Here is a 25,934-nt window from a genome sequence, read left to right as displayed (position 1 = left end):
TAGTGCCCACATCCATTTTTTCTTCTGCTACCCATTCCAGGGACCCTGCCACTGCCCTTCTGAGGGGTCTGCGCCTCCTGGGAGCAGGTGGGTCTCTGGGACAAGGGTCCACACTGGATGGCTCGGGAGACGCGCCCGAGGCTGTGCCGTCCCCCTGCTGCACAGGTCGGAGGGTCACCGCAGAGGCTACTCGGGCCAGGGCTGGGGCCAAGGGAGCCCGCGCTGGAGGTAAGCTTCCTCCCTGGCCCCCTCCCTGGCAGTGGCGGCATGGAAGGCGGGGGTTGGTGGGGAGCAAACGGTGGGCTTGGGGCTTAGTCTCTTTTCCAGGTGCGAGGGAGAAGGCTGAGCTGTAGAGGACCTAAAGGCTTCTTTCCTGCCACCACTCCCTCCCTGCAGCCCCCAGAAAGGGACTCAGGGCCCCCTCCCCATCCATCCTGCGACTTAGCATCTTTGGTGGCATCTTAGCATCTTCGGTGGCATCTTAGCATCTTCGGTGGCATTCCCCACAGACTCCTTCTGCACATCTCTGCTGTTTCCTCTTCTTCAGCCCCTCATGCACACCTCTAGCCTCAGGGCAGCCCCCCCTCCCCATCTCCCATGCTCCCGGGATGCAGCTATTACATTGGCCAGAAGCTTAGAGTTCAAGCTCACCCCCTGTCCCTACAGCATCAAGAAGGGCACTGTCATTCCCCACTGCTCAGGCTGGATCTGACTTGGAGGCAGGGGCTGGAGCCCACCTTAGCAGAGGATGGGAAGGGGGTGTGGGCTGGGCTGGTGGGTGCACAGACTTTACGCAAACTCGTGCATGTGTGACTGGACAGATCTGGGTTCTTTCCGTCTCTCTGAACCCCTTGCTGGGGATGAGCGATCTGCATTTTTCGGTCCTGACTTTTGGGAAACTCTCCAGATCCCCCCATCATGCAGGCCCTGAGAAGAGCAGCCACTCCCTACTGCGCAGTTCTCATTGCGACCCTGTATGCGGGAGAGAGCTGATACTCCGTGCCTCGTGGCCCATCCCACCGCCTGCTGGCCCTGCTCCCATCCCCTCAGCCTCCTCCCTCCTCTGCCCTCTCCGTCATCTTTGAATTCTCAGGCCCTGCCCTCTCTGTGCCCTTCCCTCCACCTGACAGGGTCTGGCTCAAGGTCACTGCAGTAATTCCATACCCAGCTGCCCAGGGCTGCTGCTGCTACTGCCACCGCCTTATCGGCCGCTGGGTTTCTGTTTCACTCCCTTTTATTTCTGGGCATATCGTGTTCGATAAAACCCTTTGCTCGTAACACTGCTGGCCTCGCTGCCAGCAGCTCCCTTCCGCGTTCCCGCGTTCCTTCCTTTCCTCCTCCCTTCTCTGTGCTTGGGCAGCCTCACCTTGTCCCCTCAAACTCCAGAGAAGGAAAATCAAGGTGCCTCCCCATGTTTCTGGCCCCGCCCTTCCCCCCAGCCCCTGCAGAGGTGTGCCAAGAATGCCCACCTTCTGTGAGAAAGGTCCAGGCAGGGCCGCTGGGCCCACACCGAGAGTCCCTTCCCAGAGGCTGGTGCCCCCACCCAGGCCAGGCCAGAGGGCCAGGGCAGCCAAGTCCAGGTAGGGCTCTGGTGCAGTCACAGTGCCCGACTGGTTCTGCTAGTTCCAGCGGCCAGCCGGTAGGGGCGTGCGCTGGGCGGGCTTTGGTGCACATTATTTCCCATCTTGACTCTGCCACCCCCAGCCACGGGTTGGGGAGGTGAAGGCAGGTCTGAGTCACTAGCAAGGGGGACGGCAGGAGTTAAACAAGTTGTGGCTGTGGCATCCCCACAGAAGGCCCACCACCCGCTGGAAGGAAAGACAGACAGCAGACAAAAGGTAGGCTGCGCTGTGGGCCAGGCACTCTCCACCTCGCCCGCTCCCATGGTATCCTATTCTCTGGGCCCCCAACGAAACCTGCCAAGGCGTGTTTTCGAAGCGTGGGGCTGCTTTGAACTGAGCCCAGCACTGGCGGGGCGAGGGTGGAAGGAGCGTGGAATCGGGTTGGGGAGGACAGTCTCCTTCAGATTCCTGCTTCTGGCAGCATGGGGACCAGCTGGGGCATGGGCTGGGATGGAGGGTGGAGCCGAGAGGTGTTTGGTGGGTGAGGGACAGTTCACGGGTGAAGTGGAGGCTCTGCAGGCCCAGCCAGTGTGTGTGTGCACGCACACACCAGTGCTAGTGTGGGAGCAATGGCGGTGGTCAGGGAATTCCTCTTTCGGTTTCTGAAAGGGCCTTTGGGAGGACCTTGGGCCTGGGGTCGTATTCAGCAGACAGCCTGGACCTGCGGCTATCAGGGGGGAATTGGGCTGGCCCAGCTCTTCTCCCTGCTGGGGTACCAGAGGTCCACCATGTGTCCAGGGTTTTGGGGCTTTGGAGAACCCAGACTGTTCCTACTCTCAGGGAGCTTCCATTCTAGCTGAGAAGGTGGGACTGAGACAGTAAAGCAATCCGATGAATTAATGACCAAACTGGGTAACACTGACAATAACGATTGGATTAGTCTTCTGGAGACCTGGATGGTAGTCGAGACTCTGCCACTTACGATGCAGGCAGTTCCCATCCCCTCTCTGGCCTCAACACTTTCATGTGTACGTGGGGGTGGCAGGCAGGAGTGTTGGCAGTGGCCAGAACTCTGAGGGGCAGTCTTCCTCAAATGATCCTTGCTCTCTTGCCTTCTGGCCCAGGTCATGGCATTTTTTCTGAGCTGCCCTCCCCTGACTTGCTGGTTCACTCCTCCTTACTCTTCCCTTGGATCTTGGATCTCAGCTCTGCCACCACCTCCTCTAGGAAGTCTCCCCTGATTTTCCTGGCTTGGGTCTTCCTGTGAGACTCTGCACTCCCACACTGGACTGTGATTTTCTGTACCCTCTCAACTGAACGTGGGTGGACCAAGGCGTGTGTTCTGTGCCTGGCACGGTGCCTGGCTCAGAAAAGGCCTCCAGAAAATAGGTGTTGAATGCATCAAACTACAAAAATTAACGATATGAGAAAAGTGAGCTGAGGAGCTAGGAAGGATAGGTCTTAAGCTAGATCTCAGCAGAAACAGAGGCGGTGGCCGAGCAGAAGCAAGGCAAGCGGGCATTCCTGGAATCCTGTTAGCGTTCCCCCATGAGGCCATGCACTCTTAGGTGGGGCTTCCTGGGGTCATCTTGGTCCCCCAAGTAGCAGCTCTGTGATCTCGGACAAGCCACTTAATATTACGAGGTCTCGCTCTGTTGCCCAGTGGCATGATCATGGCTCACTGCAGCCTCCAACTACTGGCCTCAAGTGATCCTCTTGCCTTAGCCTCCTGAAGTCCTGGAATTATAGGTGTGAGCCACTGCACCGGGCCCATTTAATACTCTGAGCCCCACCTTTCCCATCTGTGGATGGAGATAATAGCATCTTTGCGGTGTGACTGTGAAGATAGATAGATGAGCATGCAAAGCTCCAAGTGCCTGCTGAATTATAAGTGAAATAAGAACGTGTGCCGCTGAAGGCTGTCCCTGGAGGCAGGGACGCTCTGGCCAGGCCTCATTTAGTTGGTCAGTGGCTGAGTGACCCGTGAGGTAGGCCTCTGCCCCTGAGTTCCTGGCCCTCTCTTCCTCAGCCCCATGTGGAACCCAAGGACGCAGCTGCTCTGCTGAGAACACGGCAGCCGATCCTTCGAGACCGTGACCTCGCCGCAGTGGCCTTCAGCCCTCCACTTCCGGCGGGGGCGAGGGCCACCCACCTCCAAGTCTCCAGCCATGACGACCTCCGCACTCCGGCGCCAGGTGAAGAACATCTAGCACAACTACTCCGAGGCGGAAATCAAGGTGCGCAAGGCCACCAGCAATGACCCCTGGGGCCCCCCTAGTTCACTCATGTCCGAGATCGCTGACCTGACCTTCAACACGGTGGCCTTCACTGAGGTCATGGGCATGCTGTGGTGGCGGATCAATGACAGCGGCAAGAACTGGCGGCATGTGTACAAGGCTCTGACATTGCTGGACTACCTGCTCAAGACGGGCTCCGAGCGGGTGGCCCACCAGTGCGGCGAGAACCTCTAAACCATCCAGACACTCAAAGACTTCCAGTACATCGACCGCGACAGCAAGGACCAGGGCGTCAACATGCGCGAGAAGGTCAAGCAGGTGATGGCCCTGCTCAAGGACGAGGAGCGGCTGCGGCAAGAGCGAACCCACGCCCTCAAGACCAAGGAGCCCATGGTGCTGGAGGGCATCGGCATTGGCAGTGGGCAGCTGGGCTTCAGCCACCGCTACGGCGAGGACTACAGCCGCTCCCGGGGCTTCTCGTCCTCCTACAACTGTGAGTGAGCCCCGGCGTGTGGCTGGGATGGGGAGGTGGCCTGACTTCCATTCCTGGCTCTGCAATCCAAGCCATGGTTCATAATACCTACCTCCGAGGGGTGTTATGAGGATTCAGACATAAGGAATGTAACATGCAAGGCAAAACACCCGGCACATAGCAGGTGCTCAACACGTTAGCTCAGATAATAATGTTGTTATAGATTCATTATCATTTGTTAGCTGCCTGATACGATGGCGTGATGGTGGAAGCATGGGTTTGGAGTCAGATAGCATTCTATATTCTGCTTCCTCCAAGCTGTGTGACCTAAGCAACCAGTTCTCTGAACCTCAGTTTCCTCATCTGTACAATGGGGATAAGCTCACCTACCTTCATTGTTTGATCTGAGAATGAAATGAGACCAGGTTCAGGAATGTCCTCTACCCCGCACCCAGACACATGGCATTCCCCTTCATCCCTCTACCTGAGGGCAGCTGCTAGACAGTCCCTGACTCTCCTGCCCCCAGTCGTGGGGGCTTCTCGGATCTGAGGAATACCCAGAATGGCCTGCCTTCCATAAAGCCCTTGACAGTTTGCTGAGGGCTTTGAGGCTGTGACCTCGTTGGACTAGAATCTCCTATCCTTGCACTTCCCTTGCCCCCAAGCAGGACGGGGTCCATCTGGAAGTCTAAGAGCTGGAGTCAGGGCACCTGGGTTCAAGTCCTGCTTCAGGACCCTGGTCAGGGGCCCTAAGTGCTGCCTGTGCATCTGCTAAGGAGGAACTGGAGCCGTCCCACTGGGATGGGCTGGGACGGGGAACTTACAGAGTGCCTGGCACACTGCTTGGCCCATGGGGGCCTCCACGGCCGTTGTTCCCCTCCTCTCAGTTCTCTTCTTTGAGCCTCAGCTTCCTGGCAGGCAGAGGGGTGTGGGAGCCGATGGGTAATCGTGTGGTCACAGAGACATGATGGTCATTGCAGCCTCCTCTTCGTCACCCCGCTATACCTCCGACCTGGAGCAGGCCCGGCCTCAGACGTCAGGGGAAGAGGAATTGCAGCTACAGCTGGCCCTAGCCATGAGCCGTGAGGAGGCAGAGAAGGTGAGGCCACACAGCCCCGCTGTGGTGGGGAGGGGATGGGCTAGAGAGTGCCTGGGAGCCCCTTGGCCGTGACTCAGGCTCTGTCACCCAAAGCCCCAGTCCTGTGCCCAAGGACAGCACAAGACCCACTATCTCTGTCGGTCTGTCGCAGGCAGGGACTGCCTCCCTGCCTCCAGTCCTCTCCACTGGGCCCGGTAAGGGTGGCGAGTGTACAATTAGGGGCACATGCTGTGTCTTGGGGCGCCTGCTACCACCTCATGGTGGAGTGGGTGAGTGTACTCAGACATACTCCTAGGAGACACTGGGATATGCTGCCCGCCCCCGCCCACCAGCTATCCTTTTGGGGAGACAAGGACAGGCCCCCGATATCGTCATCTTTGCCGTTACCTCTGTGGATCCAGGAAGACCAGGCAGGAAGCAGCTGGGCCAAACACTGGAGGACCTGAGGAACTCTCAGAGGATTCAGAAGTGAAAGATCAGTCTTCCTGATCTTCAAAGTGCATTTCAGATGCAGGCAGGGAGAAGGCCATGCCCACCCTGCTGACTGAGGGGCAAACGGCCCATGCACACTGAGGGTGGGCATTTGTCTCTCCATCCCCATGACCCAGGCAGGCCTATACTGCCCTTCCGGTCCCAAGGTGGGAGTACAGGGCCAAGTTTACCCCTCTTCCTCCTCAGCCTGTCCCCCCAGCCTCCCACAGGGACGAGGACCTGCAGCTGCAGCTGGCTCTGCGCCTGAGCCGGCAGGAGCACGAGAAGGTAGCGGGCCGAGCCCGCCGGGCTGCCGGTGCTGCTGCTGCTGCTGCTGGTGGAGGTGCTTCAGGACACTAACAGGCTCGTCCCGCTGTACCCGGTGGCCCTGCTGCTCCTAACCTCTCAGCTGCCTCCCACCCTGCACTCTCTCGACTCCAGCCTCGGGTGCACAGGTCCCCAGATTCCAGCCTGGGCTGCTCATGTTCCTAACTCTTTCTGTGCCTTCTGCAGGAGGTGAGGTCCTGGCGGGGTGATGGCTCCCCCATGGCCAATGGTGCAGGGGCTGTGGTCCACCATCGGCGGGACAGGGAGCCTGAGAGAGAAGAGAGAAAGGAGGAGGAGAAGCTAAAAACCAGCCAGGTAGGGAGTGGGCTGGGGTGCGTGGGAGGGACAGGGCCTAAGAGATGGACTGAGTATTTGTAAAGAGAGAGCAGAGCAGTGCTTGGCATATAGTAAGCACTGGCGTGTTTATTAAATGAAATACGGGTGTGGGTGTAGCAGCCCTAGTCCCACATTGCATGGGCTGGTGACTGAGTTAAAAGCAAAGTGGGATGCAAAAGGCTCCTGATCAGAGACCCCCGGGTTTGGGTTCTGGGTTTGCTGCCACTTACTCACTCTATGACTTCGGGCATGTCACTGTCATGGCCTCAGTTTCCCCTTCTGCACAGGTGCGCTTATTGGATAGTTCCAGCTCTGACATGCTAGGATTATATGATACTGTCGATCAAGACTAGGGTGGGCCCAAGCACATGGTGCTGAAAACACCTCGGGCTCATGGACATATTTTCTCCACATGAGGAGTGGGCAGCTGCTGAGTGCAAGGCTGCCCTCCAAAGCTGTCCATGCCACGCCCGGGTGCTGTGGTCTCCTTTCCGTCCATGTTCACTGTGGCCAGTTTCTCTTGGACACTGACCTAGGGAGGTAGGCTGGTTGAAAAACATCTGCCTTTGGCCTTCCTGCCCCTTTCTGCTGGCCTGGATTCTATCCCAGCTCTGCCTCTCCCTGGCTGTATGACTTCAGGCAAACCCATTCCACCCTCTGTGCGCTGGCTGGCTCATCCATAAAATGGGTACATCACCTGCCCTACCTACCTCACAGGGTTGTTATGAAAATCAGGTACTCTGTGGATGAAGAAACATTATAAACTGTAAAGCACTGTGCAGAGGTGAGGAATCATGAATAGGTATCTGTGGAATGAATAAAGAGAATGAGCCGGCATTAGCCTGACAGGTCAGGGCCTGCCCTCCCTCCAGGCCCCACCCACTTCTGAGCCCCGGCTGCCTCTCCCCTCCACAGTCCTCCATCCTGGACTTGGCTGACATCTTCGTACCTGCCCTGGCCCCGCCCTCCACACACTGCTCTGCTGACCCATGGGACATCCCAGGTGGGCATGCAGGGCTGCAAGAGACTTCCAGGCTGGCCCGAGAGCCCCCTCCTTCCCAGCCACTTGCTGGGCCAAGCACCTCCCCCCAACATCTGAGTGTCACCGGGCAAGTCACTCACCACCTTGAGCCTCCACCGCCTGTGGGACAGGCTTTCGTAGTGAGGGCTACGGAGAATGTCTGAAGGGCCCAGCTCCTAGGAAACGCAGCAAATGTTCTCTCGCTGCACTCACTTGCTCAGCACGCATGGGAAGGTGGCCTGAGTTGCCCACACCTGCAGGTCCCAGCTCCTGGGGTCACTTGCCAAATAGGGGCTCCAGCCTGCTGGGTGGTCCTGAGGCCGCAGCCCATCTGTGACATGGATCTTCTGCCTCCCAACTTGGGCTGGGTAACTGGGAAGGGCCCTGGGCGAGGGATAAGGGTGGGCCTGGGATCACGTCTATGCTGTTCCCATTTCAGGTTTTAGGCCGAACACAGAGGCCAGCGGCTCCTCCTGGGGGCCTTCTGCAGACCCCTGGTCTCCGATCCCCTCAGGAACCGTCCTGTCCCGGAGCCAGCCCTGGGATCTGACTCCCATGCTCTCCTCCTCTGAGCCCTGGGGCAGGACCCCAGTGCTGCCTGCTGGGCCCCCCACCACAGACCCCCGGGGCACCGAACTCCCCCCACCACAAACTCCCCAGCACTGGGGCTGACCCTTGGGGAGCCTCCCTGGAGACCTCCGACACACCTGGTAAGAAGAGGGCCAGAGAGTGTGAGTGAGGGGCTGGGGGACTTCCAGGCAGGGCCAAGGGGCAGCAGATACTGTCTGTGTTAGGAAGGCAGCTTCTCTGGAAAGGGGTCAGACCAACACCTGCCCTTTTTGTCAACCCATCTCCTCTTCCTCTCTCTCTTCCGAGGTGGTGCCTCGGCCTTTGACCCATTTGCCAAACCTCCAGAATCCACAGAGACCAAGGAGGGGCTGGAGCAGGCCCTGCCCTCTGGGAAGCCCAGCAGCCCTGCGGGTGAGCAGGGCAAGGGGATGGTGAGGCTCTGGGGAACGAGGGGCCCACTCCGGGCAGCCTCTGTCCTCTTCCTCCCACGTCGGGCGCCAATCCCTTTCCCCACCAATGAGCTCTAGCATTTCTATTCCAGAGCTAGACCTGTTTGGAGACCCCAGTCCCAGTTCCAAGCAAAATGGCACGAAGGAGCCAGATGCCCTGGACCTGGGTATACTAGGGGAAGCACTAACCCAGCCAAGCAAAGAGGCCCGAGCTTGCCGGACTCCCGAGTCCTTCCTGGGCCCCTCGGCTTCTTCCTTGGTCAACCTTGACTCGTTGGTCAAGGCACCCCAGGCTGTAAAAACCCGGAACCCCTTCCTGACAGGTAAGACATCCCCTTGTCCCTCAACCCTGGGGCTCCTGCTTTCAGAGCCTAGCCTCGGCCAGAGGAGCCCACTCTCCTTCCCAACTTCCAAGACCTCCCGGCGTAGGGCTCTGAACCCCGGGTCACTCAAAGCCACTCTCGTTCTGCAGGTCTCAGCGCTCCGTCCCCCACCAACCCGTTTGGCGCGGGCGAGCCGGGCAGGCCGACGCTAAACCAGATGCGCACCGGGTCGCCGGCGCTGGGCCTGGCAGGCGGGCCTGTGGGGGCGCCCCTGGGCTCCATGACCTACAGCGCCTCTCTGCCCCTCCCGCTCAGCAGCGTGCCAGCCGGCTTGACCCTCCCCGCCTCGGTTAGCGTCTTCCCGCAGGCCGGAGCCTTCGCACCGCCCCGCGCTGGCCTGCCGCAGCCGCTGCTGCCCACGCCGAGCTCAGCCTGGCGGCGGCCCCCGCCCCCGCAGACCGGCACCAACCCCTTCCTCTGAGCACCGCCCCGTCCCAGGCCGGCCTGCGCCTGCGCGAGGCGCCCCGCGGCCCCCGTCTGCGCCTGCGCCGGGCGCCCCTCGGCCCCGCCTCCGGACCCGGGGCTGGACGGGGCGCCGATGCTAGTGGATCGCTGAGCCAGTGGCGGCTGGGATCCCGCGGCGGCTCCGGAAGCTGGACGCGGACCACGGCCCGGGAGCTAGAAACTGAACGCCCGCATAATAAAGACTGGAACCCTCGTTCTCAGCTCTCACCAAGTGGACTTTTTGCGGGGTGTGGCGACCGGGTCTCGACCACAGCGTGGATCACCGGCTGTCTAGGAAACTGCAGCTGCACAACGTGGGGTGCAAAACTGCCCCGCTTCCTTTACAGCTCCTCTCAACCCTCACCTCCATCCCCCGTCACCCAGGCACCTTCGCTTCCAGACGCTCCCAGGCTGTCACTCAGTTCGGTCATTTCATTCATTTGTCGCACAGTCGCACTGGGGTTGAGCTAACAGCAAGAGACAATAGGCCTTTGTTCCTATTTATTAGGTACTGCTTATGTGCTAAGCAGATCAGTTTATTTAATGCTTGCAACGACTGTCTGAGGTAGACAATATTGTTAATTCCGTTCAGGACTCCGGCTACATAATCTGTGGGGCTCAATACAAAATAAAAATGTAGGGGCTCCTTGTTCAAAATCGTGTGAAGAATTTCAAAACAGGGACAACAGAGCATGAAACCAAGCGCAAAGCCCACTGCAGTGCGATTGCACAGGTCTCTCACCTTGCAGCCGGCACTACTCCCATTTTTCAGGCAAGGAAACCGTGGCTCAGAGAGGTTAAATGGCATGCTCAAAGTCACAAAGCTGGCATGGGGCGGGGCTGGAATTCAGAGTCAGACAGTCTGGCTCCAAGGCCTGGAGCTCCCAGGCGGGGCCCCAGATTTAATTCAGCAAATATTGACTGACTGCTGTGGACAAAGTGCTGGGCTCACCTTGGAGGGATCCAACCTCCAGGAGCTCGAGCGCAGCAGGGTAGACAAGCCAGGGGCACGTGATGCGGCTGTGGCAGGAGCCAAGTGCAGGAGCTCCCAGGCTCCTTTGTTTTACTGAGTCACCTTAAATGTAACTCTGCCCTCTCCCTTGCTTCGCCAAGGCTGGCGAGAAACTCAGTCTTAGCCACACAGGAGGAATTGGACCCCTTCTGGGGGTTTATGTGGAGTCTGGGAAACCAAGGGTGTGGTGAGGCCTGGTACTCAATCCAGGAGGGGCCCCTATGACCACCCTCGCCTCTTTTTCTTCTCAATGCTCCCTGATCACTGGACCACTAGACGCTGATGTGTCCTCAGTGCTTGGGGTCTGGCTCTGCAGGAAGCCTGCAGCCAGCCCCCATCCCCCTTTCAGGGACAAATGGCCTTCCACCAAAGTCGGTGAGTGGAGGGGCACAATGCCACTCCCCTTCCTGAGGTGGGGGTAGGGGAAGGGAGTCCCACAATGGCAGTTACAAACAGGATGGACAAGAACACCTGCTCAGGAGTCAGACTGACAGGGTTCAAAGGTTCTGCTCCAAGGTTTGACCCTAACAAGAATCACTTAGTAATAAGTGGTTATGCTCTGTGACCTTGAGTAAATTACTTACCCTCTCCATGTCTCTGTGCCTGCATTTCCTCACTTGTAAAATGGGATCAGAAGTTTCTTCCTCATGAGGTTACTATGTGGATGTCCCCAGGCCAGTGTCCATTCAGCTCAGAGTCCACCCTCTTCAGAGACTGACCATGAGGCATGAAGCCGTCATGCCTTTCACTCCTGGTTTTGCCAGGCAATACCCAGAGTCCAGCACCCATCTATTAATATCTTCTGCTACACCCAAACCCAGGATGTTCCATCCTTCTTGGCCCCTGACCCACCTTTTGTGGCCCTGCCACCCAGGCTCTCTTCTTCTAAACTGGATCCCCCTGAGGACTCCCAAGGGGAGCTGTTTTGTCTCCCACAAAGAAGTTGGCAGCCTTGCTTCCTGCCTCCCTCCTTACAAGACCCCTCCTGCTAGGAGGTTGGTGCCATAGGTCATTCTATCTCCTCCCTGCCTGGGGCTGCCACTCCACCTCATTTTTGGGATGCTTCGGTCTTGGCTCATGGTCTTCTCATCCAGCTCTTACCTCAATTTCAAGTCACTCCATTATCCAAGGACCCTACGGCCCCTTCACCTCTCAGTGACCCTCACCATGGTCACACTTGGAGGTTTTTCATCACCCCAAATTCCTCTACATTCAAGGCAGGGCTCCAGCTCTCTGAGCTTAACCTCGTTCCTTCTAGCCAGAACATGTTCTTTGGGGCACCCGCTGGACCCTCCGGCTAGCCAACCCTCCCAACAACCCGCCACACCCCACATTCTCAGAGTCACCCAGGACCACCATCTCTTCTATCCTTGATGGCATCCACCACTTTCTCTCAAATGAATCCTTCCCATCGAAATGTGTCTTAATTAGCTCTATCCATCCTGACAGTGTCTTCCCATCTTTGCCCTCATGTCAAGCACCCATCATCTCTCTCTGTTTCCCCTCCCTTTCCTCTTCCTCCTCAGCCGACTCGGCAACTTCTGCTCTCAGCCTGACTTCACTAGAACGATGCCCACTAAGCACACCAATGGCCTCCATGTTGCTGAAGCCAGTGGACATTTTTCTGTCCCAGCCAGGCTGGCCCCTAAGGAGTCTGACATGTAGGCACTCTGTCCTTCATCTCTGGGGTGCTGTCCTTTGCACCCTGGCTGCTCCCCTTCTGTGTCTTTCTTTTTCTTTCTTTCTTTTTTTTTTTTTTTGAGATGGAGTTTCGCTCTTGTTGCCCAGGCTGGAGTGCAATCGTGAAATCTCGGCTCACCGCAACCTCCGCCTCCTGGGTTCAAGCGATTCTCCTGCTTCAGCCTCCCGAGTAGCAAGGATTACAGGCATGTGCCACCGTGCCCAGCTAATTTTGTATTTTTAGTAGAGATGGGGGTTTCTCCATGTTGGTCAGGTTGGCCTCAAACCCCTGACCTCAGGTGATCCACCCTCCTCGGCCTCCCAAAGTGCTGGGATTACAGGCGTGAGCCACCACACCCTGCCTCCGTGTCTTTCACAGGCTCACTCAAGCCTGGACCTGAGCCCTCTTCTCTGCTCCGCTGCATAGTCTCCCTGGATCAGCTCCACACCCACATGGTCTCAACAGTCAAGATCCCCAATCCTCTCTCCTGAAGCCTCTCCTCTGTTCTCCAAGCAGTGTCATCTCTGTCTCCATGTGCACATCTCAAACCCGCAGGTCCAACAATGAACCCCATGAGTTGTCCCCCCACCCCCACCCCATGCCCTCTCTTGAGGGAACGGCCCCACCTTGCAAGTCACCCTGGACACCGCCTTCTTTGTTGCTGCCAATCCTGACAACGTTTCCTCCTTGACCGACCTCCAGCCCATCCCCTTTTCTGCATCTCCGCTCCCCCATCTCCCCCCTGGGTGCTGCTATAGCCTCCTATCTGCCCCTGCTTTCACTCTTGCCGCTTTCCAGTTCATTCTCCACTGGGAAGCTGGTGGGATCTTTCCAAAACGCAGATCCAACCAGGTCACCCTCCTGACTAAAGCCTTTCAATAGCTTGCTTCTACTCTCATCAAAAATCCCCTTCTCTGGCCAGGCACGGTGGCTCACAATTGTAATCCCAGCACTTGGGAGGCTGAGGCAGATGGATCACTTGAGGTCAGGAGTTTGAGACCAGCCTAGACAACATGGCGAAACCCCGTCTCTACTAAAAATGCAAAACTTAGCTGGGCGTGGTGGCATGCGCCTGTAGTCCCAGCTACTTGGAAGGCTGAGGCACAAGAATCGCTTGCACCTATGAGGTGGAGGTTGCAGAGAGCCAAGATCCACTGCACTCCAGCCTGGGCGACAGAGCGAGACTCTGTCTAAAAAAAAATTGGGTCGGGCACGGTGGCTCATGCCTGTAATCCCAGCACTTTGGGAGGCCAAGGCAGATGGATCACCTGAGGTCAGGAGTTCGAGACCAGCCTTGAACCCAGGATGCGGAGGTTGCAGTGAGCCGAGATCACACCACTGCACTCCAGCCTGGGTGACAGAGCGAGACTCTGTCACAAAAAATAAAAATCCCCTTCTCACAGTTCACGAGTCTCTCCAAGATCTTGCCTCTGCCCTCATCTACTCCCTGTCTTCCCTCTTTCTGCAGTTGCTCAGCCCTGACTCACTGACAAGCCACAGGGCCTTTGCACAAACTGTGCCTCTGCCTCCTTCCCCAGCACTCCCCCTGAGCACCCTCCAAGTTCCTTCCTCTCGTTCTCCATGGCTTCACAAATGTGATTTCCTCAGGGAAGCCTTCATCCTTTGCCCCTTCCACCAGATCAGGTCACTTGTTACATTATGCCCTCACGGACTTGTCACGTGGGTGTTTATCGGTATGGTTGTCGAATTACCATCTGCCGCTCTCAACAGACTGTGAGCCATGTGAGGGCAGAAGCCTTGTTTCTCTCTGCCCACCATTGTATACTCAGTGCCTTGCAGAGTGGCAGGCAGCAGACACTTAATAAATATTGTCTGAATGTAGCCAATGAGGCCATGTGTAACCTATGAGACATAAAATGAGCTCATCAGTATTATTTAAGGAAGGCTTCCTGGAGTGGGTAGGATTTGAGTAGGACCTAGAGACGAGGAGGCTGCAAAAAGCAAAGCTTGTTAGCTGGTGGACCTGGCCAAGGTACTCCTTCGCCTTGGATCTCATTTCTCGTTTGTAAAATGGGCAGGGGTTGGACAAAATGAGCCGAAACTCTGGCATCCCATGGCCCTGGCATCCCATGGCCCTAGCATCCCCCAGCCCTAGAACCCACAACTCTCCCTATTCCCTTGAGAAGGTCTGTCCTCCGCAGGCAGGGGCAGGGCCCAATTTTATGCACAGAATGGGTCCTCCCAAGGCCGGGGTGCCTGATCTGCAATTCTGCGCTCCGCCGCAGGGCGACGCTCGGAGACCAGCCACACTGTCCCAAGTCTGGGCGAAGATCCGCCCGCGGCTCCGTAGGTGCCCAGCCCGCCCCTCGCAGCCTCCTGCCCTCCCTTCCTGTCCTTAGCGGCCGGGCCCACGGCCCCGAGCAGCCATGCTGGGCGCGCGGGCCTGGTTGGGCCGCGTCCTTCTGCTGCCCCGCGCCGGTGAAGAAGTAGGACGCTCTATGTGTACCTGCTGCCTATGACCCATGTGCCTTGTCTGTGGTTAAAGGTTTCTTTCCCGAAACTCAAATTTTAGCTCCTCAAAGATCAGGACTTTCTGCCAGTGTTGTATCCCCAGGGTCTAGTGTGGTTCTGGCACATTGTAAGTGCTTAATAAATGTTAACTGAGTGAATGAAAGGGCCTTGGGAGAGAACCACAGAGGAGGCCCAACTCAGCCTAGGGAGAGATTAGAGGACAACTGTGACAGGTGTCATTTAACCAAGGCCTGGAGGGAAAGAGGGGCCATGTGGCCATGGAGAAGCTGTGGAGAGAGTTCAGGCATAGGGAGCAGCGCATGACAGGCCTGGAGCGGGCAGCCTGTATCCTGGAGGACAGGCAGGGCCTGCGTGTTCCAGGAGGGCACCGAGGAGAATGCTGAGGCCGGCAGGGCACGGAAGTCGTTTTTTTTTTTTTTTTTTTTTCCTAAGAAATGAAGGCTGGTCTCAAACTCCTGGGCTCAGGTGATCCTCGTGCCTCAGCTTCCCAGGTGCTGGGACTACAGGTGTGAGCCACCATGCCCGGCTGGCAAGAAGGTTTTAAGTAGTTTGTGATCTGCTCTGGTATGGGTTTAAGGAGGTCACTCTGACCACTGGTGGAGAGAAGTGGGGGTGAAGGAAACAGGCGACCAGTTAGGAGGCCATTACTCATGTTTAGTCCAGGCAGGCATTGGTGAAGGCTCAGAGGATGTGGAAGTATGAGATGGGGAGACATGGTGGGATTTGGATCTCTTCTGGCCGCAGCCCTGGCAAGACTCACAGATGGATTAGAAGTGGAGGGAGAGGGAGAGGAAGGGGACAAGATGATGCCGCTCTAGCTTGAGCAGCTGGGTGGCTGGACAGAGGTATCAGAAGCGAGGGGGGAGCCTGGAGACCCAACAGTTGAGGCTAGGACAGGTAGAGTGGAGGGTGCCATAAAAAAGAGAGCAAAGTACTGATAACTGCTGGAGCGGCATCCACACCCAGAGTGGGGAAGGGGTGGGATGGGCAGGGCCTTTTCTCTGTCCCATCCCCCAAGTGGCCCTGGATACAGTCCTGGGCAGGGTCCTGGGACTCAGTGACCCACCCTTACCCCTACCCCCTGCCTCCCTGTGTGCTGCAGACCAGGATGGCGCAGAGCCCAGCGCCAATTCCGTGTCAGCCCACAACCTGCTCCAGCTCCATGGGCCACAAGGACTGGATGGACAAGTGTGTGTGCCTATTGACCGCCTTCTCTGAGCACATGCGCCGTGTCCCGGTGGCATTGCCCGAGATGGTCCACGCCTTCTCAGCCCAGCAGCAGACCCTCAAGCAGGTGGGGGGTGAGGGCATCTGGGCTGGGACCTCAGGTGGGAGGGAAGCTGGGGCTGCGATGGCAGATGGGAACAGGGGGTGGGGTTCCTGGGCTGTCCCCAGAGCTCAGGTCTGTGTGTGTGCAGGTGCGTGGAGGCGTCTGTCAGACAGGGAGGCAGAAGTTAACATGAGTCCGTGGTGGCTGATGAAGTGTTTCTCTGTACGTCTTGGTGTCAGTGTAATTGCTTCTGTCCGTACTGTGTTATTGGTGTGTGTGTACTTCTGGGTGTGTGTGACCCTGGAGGTGTGTGTCTATGCACCTACCTTTGAGGGGGATGCTGGTGTGAGTGTTCGTTATGTGTGTTTGTCTGTCTGCATGTGGATGCCCCATCTGCAGGTTTGCCTCTGTGTCTGCCTGCATGCGTGTGTGTCTGGTGTTTGTGTGTGTGGTATCTGCCTCTGTGTGGGCATCTACTGTGTGTGTGTGTGTGCGTGTGCGACTACTCTGTGTCTGTCTGGATGGGTCTCTGTGTGCTCTGGGTCTTCTGGGTGTGTGTCTCCCCGTGTTTGTATCTGTAACATTGTGTATATGTATGACATTTCCACTTCGGTATTCTCATGTGTGAGTGTGTGTGTGCTCCCACTTGCCAAGCATTAACTCATCCTGGCAGCTGAGATGAGTCCCTGTTCCTTCTTAGGGATATAGGGTGGGGCGGAGGGAGGATGGGGAAGCCCTGGTGGTCTAGGGCTCAGCCCTCCCTCCCCTGACACACCGGAGTGACCTTTCTATTCCGGTCAGATCGTGATCTGTGGAGACCGCCAGGCCAAGGACACCAAGGCTCTGGTGCGGTGCGTCCACTCTGTCTACATTCCTAACAAGGTACCCGTCCCTGTGAGCCCAACCTGCCACCTCCCCAGAGCTGCCCCCTCCCATCCTCAGCTCCTCAACATCTCCTTCCCCTTGGAATGTTGGGAAGTGGGAATTTCCCAGTGGGCCTTGCCAATGGGCAGGTGACCCCACCCCAGCAGGTGACTCTCCCTGCTCTGCTGCTGCTCTAGGTGCTGATTCTGGCTGATGGGGACCCCTTGAGCTTCCTGTCCTGCCAGCTGCCTTTCCTGAGTACCCTCCGACGGTTGGAAGACCAGGCCACTGCATATGTGTGTGAGAATCAAGCCTGCTCAATGCCCATCACTGATCCCTGCGAATTACGAAAACTGCTACATCCATGACTGCCCCAACCCCCTTGGGCTGGGGCAGAAGGTGAAGCATCCCAACCTACTAGAGACTCAGGCCCTGCAGGGCCCTATAGAACCTGTGGCCATCCCTGAGCACCCCGCCACCAGGTGACCTCGGCCATACTCACTGCCCCCCTTGGGCACCCACTCACCCTAGAATAAACTTAACAGTGTCCCGTGGTAACCTGAGGGCCTCAGCTTTGCTTATGAGGGAGGGGCTTCAGGCTTCAGCCTGGGAACCAGCAGCTCAGGGCCGCTTCCTCTGGCAGCCCCCACCTGACCCCTCTGCCTTCTCCCATTTCTCCTTCATCTTCCAGGGGTCAGCAGACTGCCCCTCTCCCTTCCATGGTCATTGTAGCCTGAATGAATTTAGTCCCCTGAACTGAGGTCAGGGGACTAAAACCACGTAAAGATGCCCAGGGGTGGGCATGGGGGTGTGGACTGGCCCAGGAGGGCGAAAGCCCAATCCTTGCCCTCAGAAAGAGGTTAAGAAGGGAACCTGCCCTCCCCTCCCCATTGTCTCCTTGTGTTGAGCTGGAAAGGGGGCAGAGATGCTTTATATGAGCTTTTATATTTCACAGAATGGTGACTTTGCATATGCCCTGGTGCATTGTGGAGCTGCTACTGTCACGACTAAGACATTTCTTTTGGGGTATCCATCTAGCCCCAGCCTCGAAAGGATGGAAGCAAGGCCTCCTTGCAGGAGGTCATGTTGTCCATTCGTCTGCTTTCATACAAGCTGGTCCAAAGAAAGAGTTCTCTTTCGTTTGGAACATCTGTTGGGTTGGAAGTCCTTCCCCAAATCTATCTGAGTCCTTCTTGCTGCAGAGAAAGCCTTCCTGTGACCTCATCCTTTCCCCTAAATGTTGGGAAATGCTCCTGAGTCCTGTCCTTGACACATACATCTTCCCAGGCTCCAGAAACCCCATCTAGCTTCACTGGGTTGAGAGATGGGGACTGGTACACATGCTTTGGGAAGGGCAGGTGCAGAGTGATGGGGCTGACAGGTGGTGGGGGAAGCAGGGGGAGGAGCTGTCCCTCTGAGGCCTTTGGGAATCGGCTGAGCCAGGCATCCTCAGCCCCCCAGCTAAGCAACACAGAGAGCCAAAAGAGGCTACTGGAGACAAGAAGGCCTTCATGGGGCCACTGCTTGTGGGGGATGTCAGCAGTGGGGAGGAGTGAAGCAGGAAGGAACCGGGAGACTGGATGGAGTTGCTCCCTTCACACGGTCACACATAGCCACACATGGTCACTGGGGCCAGAGTCAGCTCTGTCTGGGCAGCCAGGCCCTCAGTGCAAGCCACCGGCCCATCTGGAGGGGATTAGTGCTCCGGCCAACAAGGTCAGCTGGCCCCTTCCTAGCTGGAGCCCACTCAACCTTGCCAGGAAGTCAGAGAGCTGGACAAGTGGAGCCTGGCCTGGGGAGGTGGAAGGGAGGGAGGATGGAGCATGGTGAAGCACAGGTGGCCTTTTTGGCAGCCCCAGCCCTGGCTTTGGAACAGGCTGGGCAGTGTGCCAAGCCCTCTTGCCACTGTTGTCCCGTTGACCCTCATGAATGAGTTGTGAGGCAGCTACCTTCAGCCTCGTATGGATAAATATTCGAGGCCCAGAGAGGGTAAGAGACCTGCCTGCGACCCCTCAGCACTTCTGGTTCTCTCTGGGGTCTTGAGGTTACAATAAAGACCCCTAAGTCTTCCTCTTCTCACAGGAGGTCCAGGCGCAGCTGTGGGGGAGGGTGCCCTTGGTGTGTTCTGTCCCTGCAGCCAGTCTGCTTTCTGCTCGGCAGCTCCTCTCTCCCTCCTGGGATGAGATGATGGGATTCTGTAAATGGGTTGGGAAGAAGGAGTTACCTCCTTAAAGGGTTAGTTCTCCCAGGAGTGCTTGAATTTCTAAAGGGGGCAGGGTCCCACATAAATCTCACTCAGAAGCAGGATTATAAGAGTTCCTGCAGCATCCTTTCCCCTTTGCTGGTCCGTCTTGATTGTGCACCCGGTTCTACCAGCGGAACACCTGTGGGCCAGGGTCACTGGAGACAGGGCCATACTGTTTGGGCAGCCACTTAAGTAACTTCATCATTCTGAGCACCCCCCTTCCTTATCTGAAAGGTGGGGGGCCACCCACCCAGCTCTCAGGGCTGTTAAGGTGACTAAATGGGATAATCATCCCTGAGCAAAGGGTATCACAGATGGGAAGATTATCTTAGCTCCGCAGGGAGCCAGATGGGCTGTGAGGGAGGGGTAAAGGCAGGGCTGGAGGGGGCTGGAGGGGCTGGCTGAGCAGGGTATATATGGGGGGGGTTCTTCCTCAAACCCACAAAAGCTCTTAGTTAGGCTTACTGTCTTTGTTGGGAAACTGAGGCCCAAAGAAAGGAATTTCTTGTCCCTTTGTTTCCCTTTCCCTGCCTGAGGTCATTCATTCACTTAACGACTTTGTGCCCGACACTAGACAAGGCCCTAGTGAGCAAAATGAACATAGCCCCTCTGGGAACACAGAGCCTAGATGGGGAGACGATCATTTCATTACTGCAAACACAAACATATAATCCCAGCCCGGGCTAAGTGCTGTGAAGTTCCAGACTTGTGTCTGGCTCAGTGCTGTATCCTAAGCACCTTGGCACTTAAGTGACATTGAAATACTTGCTGGAAAGAAGGCCACTCTGAGGAGGTGATGTCAGAGCTGAGGCTTGGAGGGCTGGAGTTAAATAAAGATGGTTTCAGGTCTTCTTTGCCTTCCCTGTGGGTCCTGCCTCTGCCTCCTCTCTGGCACTCAGGCTAAGGGTAAGCATCTCCGACTGGCCATCAGCCCCAACATGCCGAGTACACGGATCAGATCCTGTCTTGCATGGCCAGTCTCCCCTAGGTCCTGAACCCAGGGAAGTGCATGTGGATCTCAGTTTATCCAGATGGTGCGTTTGTGCCTGCCCTCCTTTAGGGCATGTTCTAGAACAGAGTTCAGTCCAGAGCCCAGGGGTGGCCGAGATGATGGATGAGGGTGTGGGGCCTGCTGACCACCAGGGGACCTGATCGTTGGGCTGGGCCAGCCTCTCTGCCCTCATTTTCCCCTCTGCAAAGAAGGGGTGACAAGTGTCCCTACTTCTCGCGCCAGCCCCAGGGCCTCTATCCTGGCGGGAAGGGCAGGCCGACCCGGCAGACTGCGGCCTCTGGAGAGGGAAGAAGGTGTCAGACGCGCGGAACAACCATAAATAGCCCCCCTCTCCCAGAAGACGGCACGGGGTTCAAGACTCAGGCGCCGCATACTCAGAATGAGAGCAGAGACTCCCGCCAGGAAAAAAAGGCACTTAGGGGATCTGCTCATTAGCATAAAATGCAAATGAGCCCGCCCGGCCTCGTTTGCACAACTCGGTGCATGGATTCGGCGAAAGGGCAACCAGGGAGACGACGGCGCAGCAGCCACTCTGCCACTTCCCCCATCCCCTCCCCGCATTGGCCGGGGCGGGAACTGAGACGACCCCAACCTTCTGCGGTGGCGGGAGGTGCGCAGGGGCTGCGTGGGTGGCGCAGTCTTAGGAGAGTGAACAACGGCCAGGGGTGATGGCCTCAGCAACGTGAGGGGTGGTGATGATGGAGGTCATCCCGCCCATCCCTCCGGCTCTCCGCAGTAGCGCAAGCGCCCCAAAATCTCCGGATAGGGAACTGACTGACCCACTGGGTTCCGCCGTGTCTACCTCTCGCAGATGTTGGGGAAGTGCTTCCTGGCGTCTAATCCTCGCTGTTCCCCCCTCCACCGGCGCCCAGCACACCCGCGGCGCTCCGCTCCCGGGTACCCACAGCTTTCTGGAGTGGCGCCGGCGGCAGGAGAGAGCTAGAGCCGACTGAGCCCCAGAACTCGGGGAGGTAGGCAGGGCAAGGGCCGGGGTCTGCGCGTGCGTGTGCGCGCGTGGAAAACACAAACCCACGAGGGCCCGCTGCCGGTAGGGTGAAGGTGAGTGAAGGCGGCAGACCCGCGAAGTTCCAGTTCCGCGGACGCTCTTTCCCTAAGCCACATAGGGACTTAAGAGAAACTGAGGCACGAAGTTGGGGGTGGCGGTGGTGGGGACTTTGAAGGTCGAGTCGATAAAGCCCAGCTCTGTGCTTCCGCCCCCTCCCACACACTCGAGACCCCCACAGGTTCCTTCTTAGGGGTCCTCGCTCTGTTCCACAGCCCCTCCTGGGGATCCCGGCTCTGCGGTCCAGCGCGACCTGCCTGGGGCCACGTGTTCAAGCACGAAGGCCCTGCGTGGAGTCCACGCCCTTCAAAAGGTCCCTAGGTGCAAGGGGATGAAGCCCAGGAGCGTCAACGTGAGGTCAGGTCCAGCGGGTTAGGGTTACGAGGTCAGGGTCGAAGTCTCTGAATTGGACTAGGGAGCATGACCAATAAGCCCAAGAGATTTGTGGAGGCCACGCCCAGACCATGCCTACCCTAGCCTTTCTCGAGCTCCGCCCGTTTCTCCGAGAATGGGCCCCTCCAGCCTGAAGCCCCACCCTCAGGACATCCAGCTCCGCTCCTTCCCTTCCCCAGTCCCGCAGCCAAGCTCAACTCCAGGGTGGGAGATTAACTAGATGGAGACCTGAGATTTCGCTCTGGGACTCCCTGGTCACAACCCTCACCCCCGTGCCGCCTGTCTCCTTCCCCAAGCCCGCCCAGAGCTGAGCTCCGCCCTCCGGCTGCTGCCCAAATCAGGGGTCGTGGACAAAGGATGCCTGGGGCCTGCAGCCCTACGCCAGGACCCCACGCCGAATACTCTGATTCTTCGGGCTCCCTCCACGGGAGTCCCAAAGACCACAACGGCCAATAGGAAAGTGGGTTCGGTCTGGGCAGCAGTCTGATTGGCTTCAGCCTTGGGGAGCGGACCCAGGGGCAAGAGGAGGGGAGAGGGGCGGTCCTGGGTTTTGGGGTGGGAATCGGATTCCAGCTGTGGTTCTCTCCCTGCGCTCCCGCCCGTACTGCCACGGCGAAGGGCCAATGGGCGCGCGGCTCGCCCGGGGCCGGCGGCGTCCGGCGATTGGCTGAGGGGCTGTCTGGGGGCGGGGCGGAGGCTTGAAGTTGGGGTGAGGGATCCAGCTGTGGTGTGCGCCGCGCTCTTCGCAGCCGCTTTCGCTGGCTCGCTCTGCGTCTCGGCCGGAGGAGGAAGCAGTGGCGCCGGCGACAGCTACGGCAGCGGCAGCCACCGCGGCGGCTGCGGCGGCGGCACCTCCGCCTCCATTCCCGCCCGGGACTGCCCCCCACTGTCTCCCCGCGCCTCCCGGACAGTGAGCCCGCCGCGGGGCGGGGGAAGGAGCCGCCCCCACCCCCTCCAAGCCCACCCCTAAACAGATCCCTCCTCCCCTCCCCCTCCGCCTGGCGCGGATTCGGGACGATGCTGACCCCTTAGATCCGGTTCCAGCTGTGCCGCGGGAAGAGGGGGCGCCCCTCCCCGGACCCCCCGCCCTCCGCCGCTGCCCCCCTTTTCGCTCGCCCTCTCGGGGCGGTTTCGCCGAAGGTAGCGCCGAATCCGGCAACCGGAGCCTGGGCGCGAAGCAAAGAAGCCGGAACAAAGTGAGGGGGAGCCGGCCGGCTGGCCCGGGGAGCCCCAGGGGCGCAGGGGAAGCGGGACTCGCGCCGGGCGGGGTTTCCCTGCGCCCCGGCGCCCCGCGGGCAGCATGCCCCTGCGGGCAGGGGGAGCTGGGCTGAACTGGCCCTCCTGGGGGCTCAGCTTGCGCCCTAGAGCCCCCCAGATGTCCCCCCGCCGGGGCCCCCGGCTTGCGTGAGGACACCTCCTCGGAGGGGCGCCGCTTGCCCCTCTCCGGACCGCCCAGGGCCCCGGCTGGCCAGAGGATGGACGAGGAGGAGGATGGAGCGGGTGCCGAGGAGTCGGGACAGCCCCGGAGCTTCATGCGGCTCAACGACCTGTCGGGGGCCGGGGGCCGGCCGGGGCCGGGGTCAGCAGAAAAGGACCCGGGCAGCGCGGACTCCGAGGCGGAGGGGCTGCCGTACCCGGCGCTGGCCCCGGTGGTTTTCTTCTACTTGAGCCAGGACGGCCGCCCGCGGAGCTGGTGTCTCCGCACGGTCTGTAACCCATATCCTTCGGGGCACGACGGCCAGGCGCGGGGTCGGAAGGGGGACGGGCCGCATTGCCGAGGGTCGGGGGGGAAGAGGACCCACCGCCAGGTGAGTCGGAGAAGTGAGCCCGGAGGGTGGGCGGATGAGAGGGGGGCTGCCAGGGAGGGGAGGGGGGCACCAGAGTGGGAGCAGAGACGCGAGCAGGTCTCCTCGGTAACCCGGGCTTACCCCACCTGCGTACACACACCTCAGTCCTCCTGGGTGGGGGGTGGGATCCAGGCCAGGAGAAGAGAGCTGTGCCCCGCTGGCTCGCAGCTGGACGCCCTCCAGATGTGGGCAGGGGAGGGTCGTCATCCTCCAGATGTGGGAAGCTTCGGGAGCCTGGGAGCTGCTGTCCTCTGCCCGCGCCGGTTAGCGAGCTGGGTTTGGTTTCCGAGTTTGGTGGTGGTGGTGGGGGGGGGGGGGGGTGGGGAGGAAGCTGCGGGGACAGAGGAGGGGGGACCGCAATCTCCTGGGCTTCCCTCCTTCCCCCGCCCCAAAGTTTGGGGCGGATTCTAGGGTCTGATTCCCCCCACCTGGTCCTTGAGGCTGAGATTTTTACTGACCCAGAGGGAGATGTTCGGGGGCGGGGACCAGGTCCTGGCCCACCTCGCCCCCCACCTCGCGGGTTGGAGGCACAACAAGGAGATTCCGGCGGCGGCTGATGTCAGGGGCGCAGAATGAGAACAAGATGTGGTGGAGAGGAGCTGTCTGCCCCCGGAGCTGGGAGTGTATCACCTTTCCGCTAGAGCCCAGTGCCGCGGGTGCCTCCTACCCGATCTCCATTCGATGCTGAGACAGGACAATCACTTGAACCTGGGAGAGGGAGGTTGCAGTGAGCTGAGACCACACCAGTTGCACACCAGCCTGGGCGACAAGAGTGAAACTCCATCTCAAAAAAAAAGACATTTTGAACTGGTTAGCAACAACCTAAATGGGAAATTTTCCCGTGAGAACTTTGATTTCTGACGTATTTGGAAAAATCTGAAAATCTGTCTGTGTTGGACCAATGTTTTTACATGGCAACAATTCACCTGTTGGTGATCAGTGGTTGCCTCTTTTAGACAGCCTGTGCTCTCCAATTCAAGTTCTACAGTGTCTCTTCCATACTTTTGTTTGCCTAGCCATCTCAGTCAGCTTTTGGATTTTCAAGACAAATCTATTAAGGCAAATCCACATTGACTTATAATGAATTTTTTTTTAAATTTCTACAATTTATTTGAATTCATTATCTGAGTCTCCAGTTTTTGCATATTTTTTAGTTTTTAGAGCCTGCCTCCATTCAAAACATTTTCTCAGGGAACTACGTTGCAGTTCACTCTCCGTTGGACAGGAGAGACCAATGATAAATCTACAGCTCCCACTGCCAAACCTCTTGTCATTAGAAATTCAGAGAGTCTCCATCAGGAAAACAAGCCTGGTTCAGTTAAACCTACTCAAACTATTGGTAAGAAAACATTGCAATCAAAATAATGGTTTGCAGAATTAGGTCTTGTGCTTTAGATTAATTCATTTGTGTTTTGCTTTATGTGATTCTTTTTTTTTTTTTTTTTTTTTTTGAGACGGAGTCTTGCTCTGTTGCCCAGGCAGGAGTGCAGTAGCACGATTTCAGCTCAGTGCAACCTCTACCTCGTGGGTTCACACGATTCTCCTGCCTCAGCCTCCCGAGTAGCTGTGACTGCAGGCTAATTTTTTGTAGTTTTAGTAGAGACAGGGTTGGCCGGGTACCGTGGCTCACACCTGTAATCCCAGCATTTGGGAGACCCAGGTGGGCGGATCACAAGGTCAGGAGATGGAGGCCATCCTGGCTAACACGGTGAAACCCCATCCCTACTAAAAATACAAAAAAAATTTAGCCGGGCGTGGTGGCGGGCACCTGTAGTCCCAGCTACTTGGGAGGCTGAGGCACGAGAATGGCATGAACCCGGGAGGCGGAAGTTGCAGCCGAGATTGCGCCACTGCACTCCAGCCTGGGCAACAGAGCAATACTCTGTCTCAAAAAAAATAAGTCAGTAAATTTAAACAGTAGAGACGAGGTTTCACCATGTTAGCCAGGATGATCTCCATCTTCTGACCTCATGATCTGCCCACCTCAGCCTCTCAGAGTGCTGGGATTACAGGTGAGAGCCACCTCTCCTGGCCCCTATGTGATTAGTCTTTTGGAAATATTATTTGGCTTATTAGGTAAGTTATGAATCATGGTAAATTAGGGTTCTCCTATATTAAGTGTAAAGTTTTGTGTTGAAGTAATAGTAAAAATTCTTTATCCAGAACCTTTGTGCCAAGTGTGCCTAGAAATTTGAATTGAAAAAAAAAATTTTATAGAAGCATGATATGGTACATAGCATAGATATCATATATAAGATCTTGAAGTGGGGTCCTCATGGTAACTTAGGGCAAGTTTTTCCACTAAACAAATTTGCCAGAAACTTACAAGAAAACTATTGGTTTTCACATTAGCTTTTAAGATTTTGGAATCACAACTATAAAGAGCTTTGGAACTAAGTTTTGTTTTGTTTTGTTTTTTGAGACGGAGTCTCACTCTGTTGCCCAGACTGGAGTGCAGTGGCATAATCTTGGCTCACTGCAAGCTCTGTCTCCCTGGTTCATGCCATTCTCTTGCCTCAGCCTCCTGAGTAGCTGGGATTACAGGCGCCCGCCACCACGACCAGCTAATTTTTTTTTTTTTTTTTTAGTAGAGACGGGGTTTCACCTTGTTAGCCAGGATGGTCTCGATCTCCTGACCTCATGATCCACCCACCTCGGCCTCCCAAAGTGCTGGGATTATAGG

The 25,934-nt window shown here is 57.5% G+C and overlaps 1 pseudogene across 1 annotated transcript; it reads left to right on the top strand.

Moving 5' to 3' along the window:
* The first annotated feature begins 3,730 nt into the window (after positions 1–3,730).
* On the top strand, positions 3,731–9,348 carry LOC115833575 (annotated as a pseudogene). The gene is made up of 9 exons (XR_004028961.1): positions 3,731–4,292; positions 5,252–5,370; positions 6,049–6,129; positions 6,355–6,483; positions 7,420–7,507; positions 7,965–8,235; positions 8,402–8,506; positions 8,637–8,867; positions 9,017–9,348. The product of XR_004028961.1 is annotated as an epsin-3-like (transcript).
* The last annotated feature ends 16,586 nt before the right edge of the window (positions 9,349–25,934 follow it).

This window comes from Nomascus leucogenys, unplaced genomic scaffold (assembly GCF_006542625.1).
Source record: "Nomascus leucogenys isolate Asia unplaced genomic scaffold, Asia_NLE_v1 Super-Scaffold_258, whole genome shotgun sequence".
Classification (NCBI taxonomy): Eukaryota; Metazoa; Chordata; class Mammalia; order Primates; family Hylobatidae; genus Nomascus; species Nomascus leucogenys.
This window is presented reverse-complemented; position numbering and strand designations above follow the sequence as displayed.